Here is a 9,933-nt window from a genome sequence, read left to right on the forward strand (position 1 = left end):
GAAATTGTCCCTAAGCAATTGACTACTTTGCTAGCCGATAGCAAGTTTTATGTGGGAGAGGCCACTGCTAGCATGTCATCCCTGACTTGGAATTCTATGCACTTATGATTGTAACTATTAGCAAGCATCCGCAACTACTAATGTTCATTAAGGTAAAACCCAACCATATCATTAAGATATATTGGTCCCCCTTCAATCCCGTATGCATCAATTTCTATGCTAGGTTGAAGCTTCTGTCACTCTTGCCCTCCAATACATAGTCCTATCAACACACAACTAACCCTATGGCGTGATTCACGCGCGCGCTCATATGATGGGCACCAAAGGACAACAACATAACCACAAGCAAATTAAACCAGTCATAGCAATTCAACAATTACCGATAGGACAACGAAAATCTACTCAGACATCATAGGATGGCAACACATCATTGGATAATAATATGAAGCATAAAGCACCACGTTCAAGTAGAGGGTACATCGTGTTGCGGGAGAGTGGACCGCTGTAGATAGATGGGGGAAGGTGATGAAGATGTTAGTGAAGATGACGGAGGTGTTGGTGTAGATCGCCGTCACACGATGATGGCCCCGGCGGCGTTCCAGCGCCACCGGGAGAGAGGGGGAGAGAGCCCCCCTTATTCTTCTTCTTCTTTGTTGACCTTCTCCCTACATGGGAGAAGGGTTTACCCCCTGGTCCATGGCTTCCATGGCGGCGGAGGGGCGAGAACCCCTCCGAGATTGGATCTGTATATCTGTCTCTCTCTGTTTCTGCGTTCCAGATTCTGGCCTTTCACCGTTTCTTATATTCCCGGAGATCCGTAACTCCGATTGGGACGAAATTTTAACACGATTTGTATCTGGATATTGGCTTTCTTGCGGAGAAAGAAGGGAAGCAAATGCCTTATGGGGTGGCCACGAGGGTCAGGGGCGCGTCCACCCCCTGCCCCCCCGCCTCATGGCCCCCCTCGAGCATCGTCTCGCGTTGATCCTTCTTCCCAAAAATCACATATATTTCAAAAAAAATCTCTGTAAGTTTTTATCCTGTTTGGACTCTGTTTGATATGGATTTTCTGTGAAACAAAAAACATGCAACAAACAAGAATTGGCACTAGGCACTAGATCAATATGTTAGTCCCAATGATAGTATAAAAAGTTGCCAAAAGTATATGAAAGTTGTATAATACTGGCATGGAACAATCAAAAATTATAGATATGACGGAGACATATCATACCTCCCTGCTAAACTAATAGAAAGGCACACATCAGGTCTGGTACACAGCATTGCATACATGATAGAACCTATAGCCGAGGCATAGGGAATGACTTTCATTTTCTCTCTATCTTCCGCGGTGGTCGGGCATTGAGTCTGACTCAACTTCACACCTTGTAACACAGGCAAGAACCCTTTCTTTGCCTGATCCATTTTGAACTTCTTCAAAACTTTATTAAGGTATGTGCTTTGTGAAAGTCCAATTAAGGGTCTTGATCTATCTCTATAGATCTTGATGCCCAATATATAAGCAGCTTCACCAAGGTCTTTCATTGAAAAATTCGTATTCAAGTATTCTTTTATGCTATTCAAAAATTCAGTATCATTTCCGATCAACAATATGTCATCCACATATAATATCAGAAATGCTACAGAGCTCCCACTCACTTTCTTGTAAATACAGGCTTCTCCAAAAGTCTGTATAAAACCATATGCTTTGATCACACTATCAAAGCGTATATTCCAACTCCGAGATGCTTGCACCAGTCCATAAATGGATCGCTGGAGCTTACACACTTTGTTAGCACCTTTTGGATCGACAAAAACTTCTGGTTGCATCATATATAATTCTTCTTTAAGATATCCATTAAGGAATGCAGTTTTAACATCCATTTGCCAAATTTCATAATCATAAAATGCGGCAATTGCTAACATGATTCGGACGGACTTAAGCATCGCTACGGGTGGGAAGGTCTCATCATAGTCAACTCCTTGAACTTGTCGAAAACCTTTCGCAACAAGTCGAGCTTTGTAGACAGTAACATTACCGTCAGCGTCAGTCTACTTCTTGAAGATCCATTTATTCTCTATGGCTTGCCGATCATCGGGCAAGTCAACCAAAGTCCACACTTTGTTCTCATACATGTATCCCATCTCAGATTTCATGGCCTCAAGCCATTTTGCGGAATCTGGGCTCATCATCGCTTCCTCATAGTTCGTAGGTTCATCATGGTCAAGTAACATGACTTCCAAAACAGGATTACCGTACCACTCTGGTGCGGATCTTACTCTGGTTGATCTACGAGGTTCGGTAGTAACTTGATCAGAAGTTTCATGATCATCATCATTAGCTTCCTCACTAATTGGTGTAGGAATCACTGGAGCTAATTTATGTGATGAACTACTTTCCAATAAGGTAGAAGGTACAATTACCTCATCAAGTTCTACTGTCCTCCCACTCACTTCTTTCGAGAGAAACTCCTCTAGAAATGATCCATTCTTAGCAACAAGGTTGGAAAAAGCAGTAGGCGTAAGCGAGGCGGTTCACCTTCGCCTAGTGCCTAGGTGGTGCTTAAGCGCCCTAGGCGCAGCCTAGGCAATTTTTTTACTATTAGGGTGTATATGTGGTTATTATATGTGTACTTTATTGATTTAGGGCATATAAGAATGTTAACTACCAGCTACTACAATTGGAATATGGCCCTTTTGGCACATCAGTGCAATATGGCATGATTTCTCGCTTGGGTAGACAATTTCTTGCTTGCTCTGCCTATACTTCTACTTATGCCCTAGGCAAGGCGTTTGGCCATTGCCTAGCGCCTAGGCGTGCCTAAGCGCCTCCTAGGCACTGCCTTTTGCAACAGAGCTTAGCAACGAATATCTTGCCTTCGGATCTGTGATAGAAGGTGTACCCAACAGTCTCCTTTGGGTATGCTATGAAGACACATTTCTCCGATTTGGGTTCGAGCTTATTAGGTTGAAGCTTTTTCACATAAGCATCGCAGCCCCAAACTTTAAGAAACGACAACTTGGGTTTCTTGCCAAACCACAGTTCATATGGTGTCATCTCAACGGATTTCGATGGTGCCCCATTGATACGTCTCCAACGTATCTATAACTTTTGATTGTTCCATGCTATTATATATATATATATATATTATGTTTTGGATGTCTAATGGGCTTTATTTTACACTTTTATATTATTTTTGGGACTAACCTATTAACCCAAGGCCCAATGCAAATTGACGTTTTTTTTGCCTGTTTCAATGTTTCGCAGAAAAGGAATATCAAACGGAGTCCAAACGGAATGAAGCCTTTGGGAACGTGATTTTTGAAACAAATGTGATCCAAAGGACTTGGAGTGGACATCAAGAAAAAAAACAAGGAGTCCATGAGGCAGGGGGGCGCGCCTACCCCCTTGGGCACGCCCTCCCCCTCGTGGGCCCCTCGTGGCTCAACCGACCTACTTCTTCCTCCTATATATACTCATATACCCTGAAAACAACCAGGAGCACCACGAAACCCTATTTCCACCGCCGCAACCTTCTGTACCCAAGAGATCCCATCTTGGGGCCTTTTCCGGAGCTTCGGCGGAGGGGGCATCGATCACGGAGGGCCTCTACATCAACTCCATGGCCCCTCAGATGATGTGTGAGTAGTTTACTTCAGACCTTTGGGTCCATAGTTATTAGCTCGATGGATTCTTCTCTCTCTGTGGATCGCAATACAAAGTTCTCCTCGATCTTCTTGGAGATCTATTCGATGTAACTCTTTTTGTGGTGTGTTTGTCGAGATCCGATGAATTGTGGGTTTATGATCAAGTCTATCTATGAACAATATTTGATTCTTCTCTGAAATCTTTTATGTATGATTGGTTATCATTGCAAGTCTCTTCGAATTATCAGTTTGGTTTGGCCTACTAGATTGATCTTTCTTGCAATGGGAGAAGTGCTTAGCTTTGGGTTCATTCTTGCGGTGCTCGATCCCAGTGAAAAAAAGGGAAACGACACGTATTGTATTATTGCCATCGAGGATAAAAAGATGGGGTTTATATCATATTGCTTGAGTTTATCCCTCTACATCATGTCATCTTACCTAATGCGTTACTCTGTTCTTATGAACTTAATACTCTAGATGCATGCTGGATAGCGGTCGATGTGTGGAGTAATAGTAGTAGATGCAGGCAGGAGTCGGTCTACTTGTCACGAATGTGATGCCTATATACATGATCATGCCTAGATATTCTCATAATTATTCGCTTTTCTATCAATTGCTCGACAGTAATTTGTTCACCTACCGTAATACTTATGCTATCTTGAGAGAAGCCACTAGTGAAACCTATGGCCCCTGGGGTCTATTCTCCATTATATTAATCTTCCGTCAACAAGCTATTTCAATTACCTTTTATTTTGCAATCTTTACTTTTAATCTTTATCATAAAAATACCAAAAATATTATCTTATCATCTCTATCAGATCTCACTCTCGTAAGTGACCGTGAAGGGATTGACAACCCCTTTATCGCGTTGGTTGCGAGGTTCTTATTTGTTTGTGTAGGTACGAGGGACTTGCGTGTGGCCTCCTACTGGATTGATACCTTGGTTCTCAAAAACTGAGGGAAATACTTACGCTACTTTGCTGCATCACCCTTTCCTCTTCAAGGGAAAACCAACACAGTGCTCAAGAGGTAGCAAGAAGGATTTCTGGCGCCGTTGCCGGGGAGTCTACGCACAAGTCAAGACATACCAAGTGCCCATCACAAACTCTTATCCCTCACATTACATTATTTGCCATTTGCCTCTCGTTTTCCTCTCCCCCACTTCACCCTTGCCGTTTTATTTGCCCTCTTTTTACGTTCGTCTTCTTCCGGTGTGTATCTTTCTTTGTGTTTCCATGTGCCTTCTCTTTGCGTGCATCTTTGCTTGCTAAAAATCTATTGTTATGGATCCACTTAAAGTGTTCTACTTGGATCATCTTCGATCCTTATGCGCTCGTGCTGAAACCCCAACTAGCCTAGTTGATGGGAAATCTTTAGATGAGCATGCTCATTCGTGCATCACCATTTGTCTGAAAAAGGGATACTCTTATGGGATCAAAGAAACATATCGCTATGTTATGCTTGGAATCTTTGTGAAATATGTGATCTGACTTGTTGCTCTAAGAACCCTAAAAAACACCTCTCCTACCTATGCGAGTTTAATGATAATGAAATCTCATCTTCTTATGCAAAGGGTGTTTATAGTTACTACGATATCGAACAAATTGAAGAATTTGTTGCTTTTAAGGGTGCTTATGAAGTTGCTTCTTTGATTGAAAAGTATGATATTACTCTCTACGAATCTGAAAATCTTGACATACTTAAATACTGCCATGAAAACTATGCTCATAATGTCTATGTCAAAGAATTTGTTGAAAGAATGACCGCTTTCGGAAGAAAATAATGATATGCATGAATCTATAGATAATTATGATTCTGATGATTTGATTGAAATATCCCTTGATCAACATGATGCTTGCTATTCTTGTGGCCATGATGCCAATATTTATGAAGATGAATTTGCTATAGTTCCTTATGTTAAACATGAGATCGTTGCTATTGCACCCATACTTGATAGTTCCTTCGACGAAAAGCATGAGTGCAATGCTGTTATCATAAATTCTCTTAATGACAATTGTGTTAATGATATGCAAAACCTCAAGCTTGGGGATGATAGTTTTGCTATGACTACTATTTTTTGCATTGATCATGATTGGGGTGATTCCTCTTATGAACTTGAAAATTTATTTAAGCCCCATGATAAATATTAGATTGATAATAGTGTTTGCAATATTATTGAAAGTGGGTTTGGAAGAGTGTCAACTTTAGATCCCACATATTTGGAGAATGTTCAACCTTATGAAATTTTTGACAAAAGTGGGTTTGGAGAGGTCATGACTTTAGTTAATGTTAATCCCACTATTTTGGAAGAGTGTAAACTTTGCATACATGTGGATCTTGTTAATAATATGTTTTGTGAGAGAGGAAAATATGGTTATAGAAATTTTCATGTTACTAAACTACCTCTCGTTATGTTGAGATTGCTATTGTTTCTTTCCGCTTCCTTGCACATGCTAGTTTTTGCTTGCCTTGATAATTTGTTTGCCTATAAGATGCCTATGCATAGGAAGTATGTTAGACTTAGATGTGTTTGTCACATGTTTCATGATGCTCTCTTTGTGTTCAATTATTATCTTTCATGTGAGCATCGTTGAAATTTTATGCCTAGCTAGGGGCATTAAACGATAGCGCTTGTTGGGAGGCAACCCAACTTTATTTTTGTTTCTTGATTTTTGATTCTGTTTAGTAATAAATAATTCATCTAGCCTCTTTTTAGATGTGGTTTTATGCTTTTAATTAGTGTTTGTGCCAACTAGAACCTTTGGGAAGACTTGGGGAAAGTCTTTGCGATCTTGCTGTAAAAAACAGAAACTTTAGCGCTCACAAGATTTGCTGCCATTTTTTACTGGAGAGTGATATTTAGTTAATTATTTTTGAAGATGATTAATGGATAAATTCCTCACGTCCATCAATTTATTTTATAATTTTTGGGGTTCCAGAAGTATTCGAAACCTACAGATTACTACAGACTGTTCTGTTTTTGACAGATTCTGTTTCTCGTGTGTTGTTTGCTTATTTTGATGAATCTATGGTTAGTAATAGAGTTTATGAACCATAGAAAAGTTGCAATACAGTATGTTTAACACCAATATAAATAAAGAATGAGTTCATTACGTTACCTTGAAGTGGTGGTTTGTTTTCTTTTACTAACGGAGCTCACGAGATTTTCTTTTAAGTTTTGTGTTGTGAAGTTTTCAAGTTTTGGGTAAAGATTTGATGGATTATGGAACAAGGAGAGGCAAGAGCCTAAGCTTGGGGATGCCCAAGGCACCCCAATGTAAAATCCAAGGACAATCAAAAGCCTAAGCTTGGGGATGCCCCGGAAGGCATCCCCTCTTTCATCTTCGTCCATCGGTAACTTTACTTGGAGCTATATTTTTATTCACCACATGATATGTGTTTTGCTTGGAGCGTGTTGTATGATTTAAGTATTTGCTTTTTAGTTTACCACAATCATCCTTGCTGTACACACCTTTTGGGAGAGACACACATGAATTGGAATTTATTAGAATACTCTATGAGCTTAACTTATATCTTTTGAGTTGGATAATTTTGCTCTAGTGCTTCGCTTATATCTTTTAGAGCATGGCGGTGCTTCTATTTTACAGAAATAATTGATCTCTCATGCTTCACTTGTATTATTTTGAGAGTCCTTTTGAACAGCATGGTAATTTGCTTTGGTTATAAATTTTAAATACTAAGAGAAGTTGGATGCTTGATAGTTGTTTTGAGATATAAAGGTGGTAATACTAGAGGTGTGCTAGTTGAGTAATTGTGAAATTGAGAAATACTTGTGTTGAAATTTGCAAGTCCCGTAGCATGCACGTATGGTAAATGTTATGTGACAATTTTGAAGCACGAGGTGTTCTTTGATTGCTTTCCTTATGAGTGGCGGTCGGGGACGAGTGATGGTCTTTTCCTACCAATCTGTACCCCTAGGAGCATGCACATAGTGCTTGGTTTTGATGAATTGTAGATTTTTGCAATAAGTATGTGAGTTCTTTATGACTAATGTTGAGTCCATGGATTATACGCACTCTCACCCTTCCACCATTGCTAGCCTCTTCGGTAACGTGCATTGCCCTTTCTCGCCTTGAGAGTTGGTTCAAACTTCACCGGTGCATCCAAACCCCATGATATGATAAGCTCTATCACACATAAGCCTCCTTATATCTTCCTCAAAACAGCCACCATACCTACCTATTATGGCATTTCCATAGCCATTCTGAGATATATTACCATGAAACTTTCCACCGTTCCATTTATTATGACACGCATCATCATTGTCATATTGCTTTGCATGATCATGTAGTTGGCATCGTATTTGTGGCAAAGCCGCCATGCTTAATTTTTCATACATGTCACTCTTGATTCATCACAATCCGGTACACCGCCGGAGGCATTCACATAGAGTCATATTTTGTTCTAAGTATCGACTTGTAATTGTTGAGTTGTAAATAAACAAAAGTGTGATGATCATCATTAGAGCATTGTACCATGTGAGGAAAGGATGATGGAGACTATGATTCCCCCACAAGTCGGGATGAGACTCCGGACGAAAAAAAGGAGGCCATCAAAAGAGAGAAAAGAAGTCCCAAATAAAAAAATGAGAGAAAAATAGAGAAGGGACAATGTTACTATCCTTTTCCATACTTGTGCTTCAAAGTAGCACCATGATCTTCATGATAGAGAGTCTCTTATTTTGTCACTTCCATATACTAGTGGGAATTTTTCATTATAGAACTTGGCTTGTATATTCCAATGATGGGCTTCCTCAAATGCCCTAGGTCTTCATGAGCAAGCAAGTTGGATGCACACTCACTTAGTTTCTTTGATGAGCTTTCATATATTTATAGCTATAGTGCATCCGTTGCATGGCAATCCCTACTCCTTGCATTGCCATCAATCGGTGGGCATCTCCATAGCCCATTGATTAGCCGCGTCAATGTGAGACTTTCTCCCTTTTTGTCTTCTCACACAACCTCAATCATTATATTCTATTCCACCCATAGTGCTATGTCCATGGCTCACGGTCATATATTGCGTAAAAGTTGAAAGAGTTTGAAAAGGCTAAGTAATTGCTTGGCTTGTCATCGGGGTTGTGCATGAAGAGAGCATTTTGTGTGACGAAAATGAAGCATGGCCAAACTATATGATTTTGTAGGGATAAGCTTTCTTTGGCTATGTTATTTTGATAAGACATAATTGCTTGGTTAGCATACTTGGAGTATTATTATTTTCATGTCAACATTAAACTTTTATCTTGAATCTTTCAGATCTGAACATTCATGCCACAATAGAGAAAATTACATTGAAGAATATGCTAGAAAGCATTCCACATCAAAAATTATGTTTTTATCATTTACCTACTCGAGGACGAGCAGGAATTAAGCTTGGGGATGCTTGATACGTCTCCAACGTATCTATAATTTTTTATTGTTCCATGCTATTATATATATATTCTGTTTTGGATGTTTAATGGGCTTTATTTTACACTTTTATATTATTTTTGGGACTAACCTATTAACCCAAGGCCCAGTGCAAATTGCTATTTTTTTGCCTATTTTAGTGTTCCGCAGAAAAGGAATATCAAACGGAGTCCAAATGGAACGAAACCTTCGGGAACGTGATTTTTGGAACAAACGTGATCCAGAGGACTTGGAGTGGACATCAAGAAACAAACGAGGAGTCCATGAGGCAGGGGGCGCGCCCTCCCCCCTCGTGGCTCAACCGACCTACTTCTTCCTCCTATATATACTCATATACCCTGAAAACAACCAGGAGCACCACGAAACCCTATTTCCACCATCGCAACCTTCTGTACCCAGGAGATCTGATACATCTCCGTCGTATCTATAATTTTTGATTGTTCCATGCCAATATTCTACAACTTTCATATACTTTTGGCAACTTTTTATACTATTTTTGGGGACTAACATATTGATCCAGTGCCCAGTGCCAGTTCCTGTTTGTTGCATGTTTTTTGTTTCGCAGAAAATCCATATCAAGCAGAGTCCAAATGGGATAAAAATGGACGGAGAATATTTTTGGAATATATGTGAAATATGGGAAGAAAATCAACACGAGACGGTGCCCGAGGGTGCCACGAGGTAGGCTGGGCGCCCCTGACCCTCGTGGGCCCCCGTAAGGCGGTTAATGCTCTTCTTCGGCCACAAGAAAGCTAATTTTCGGAAAAAAAATTGGAGCGAAGGTTTCAATCCAATCGGAGTTACGGATCTCCGAATATATAAGAAACGGTGAAAGGGCAGAATCTGAGAACACAGAAAC

This window comes from Triticum urartu, chromosome 5 (assembly GCF_003073215.2).
Source record: "Triticum urartu cultivar G1812 chromosome 5, Tu2.1, whole genome shotgun sequence".
Classification (NCBI taxonomy): domain Eukaryota; kingdom Viridiplantae; phylum Streptophyta; class Magnoliopsida; order Poales; family Poaceae; genus Triticum; species Triticum urartu.